Consider the following 1625-nt stretch of genomic DNA (forward strand, 5'->3'; position numbering starts at 1 on the left):
AATTTAATAATATAAAAATACGGATGTAGTACAATATACATATATATATATATAAATATATATATATATATATATATTTCAAAGAAAATGCTTAATAACTTTGTAAGCTAGCTTTACGCCCTAATATGGCTTTATCAAGCGATTTAATTTTATTAATTTTTTCTCCTTTGCGATCCAAATATATCTACCCATTCAGTTTCATTTTTTTTCAAATATTCTGAAGTGTAACCCTTGGCTCACGTGACAATATCATAAGAAATAGTCAGCAGAAAAGTTTATTTACCTTTCAAAAATTATAAGCATTAGTTAAAAAAAAAAACAATCAAACATATTAATTTGGCTTTCTAAAAAATATAATATACATTAATAAAGATATTTGAATATAAATGTTTCTATTTCTTAATACGACACACACATACACACACACGCACACACACACACACACATATATATATATATATATATATATATATATATATATATATATATATATATATATATATATATATATATCCAATGGAACGATGTCAAAGAAAAAAAAAACACTTTAAATATCCCGACTTGAAAACAAACTTTGCAAACAAACTTTAAATATCCGACTTTGAAAACAAACAATTTTAAATTAAATAAATAATACGTAAATGTACTTAAAACACATTTGTTCGGCTTCATTGATATTTCATAATTAAAGTTGTCAAATGCTTTCATCGAGGAAAAAAATCACATAATTTACAAACGCGAGTCCGCGTCATCCCCGACCTCGGACTAACATATAACAGGAATAACATTCCATCAGAGTTTTGTGGCCGGGGAAAACACCAAACGGAACGATGTCCAAGCAATGGGAAATATCACATTAAATATTCCTACTTGAAATGTCCTTTTTTTTTTTGAAAAACGAAAAATGTTAACTAAATAAACAATATGTTTCTTTACACACAAAAACCCCATTTGTCAATTAACTAAAAAACACCGCATTTATTCATTAACAATTTTACACAAACACCCACGGACATATATATATATATATATATATATATATATATATATATATATATATATATATATATATATATATATATGTGGGTGTGGGTGTGTGTACCCGTGTAATTAAAAAAAGACAATCATTTGTTAATTAACTTAAAAAACCGCATTTATTTATTATTAACAATTTTACACACACACACGGACATATATATATATATATATATATATATATATATATATATATATATATATATATATATGCGTGTGTGTGTGTATGTGTGTGTGTGTACACGAGTAAATAAAAAAAGAATAATAATTAACAGGATAGTACGAACGATTTCGAAAGCAACATTTGATTTATATTGATCTCATAAAGAAGATAACCTCAAAAACCTAATCCAAATTATCGTCTTATATATAATAAAGGGTATTCTCCTAAAACTGTTCCACGCTTGTTGTATAAACCTAACATTCCCTACAAATTGGCACTCATCCGACCACTTCAAAACCTGGAAAACTAAATAAATCATCACTAATTTATAGAAAAGAAAATTGCGTGTTGATACCTGATTAGTCAATTTCGAATTCCTTCGATTGAAAATAATTTCTATCCGACAGCCATCTTGGTTACGGAATGC

The sequence above is a fragment of the Euprymna scolopes genome, chromosome 8, assembly GCF_053919585.1.
Source record: "Euprymna scolopes isolate OS-2025 chromosome 8, ASM5391958v1, whole genome shotgun sequence".
Classification (NCBI taxonomy): domain Eukaryota; kingdom Metazoa; phylum Mollusca; class Cephalopoda; order Sepiida; family Sepiolidae; genus Euprymna; species Euprymna scolopes.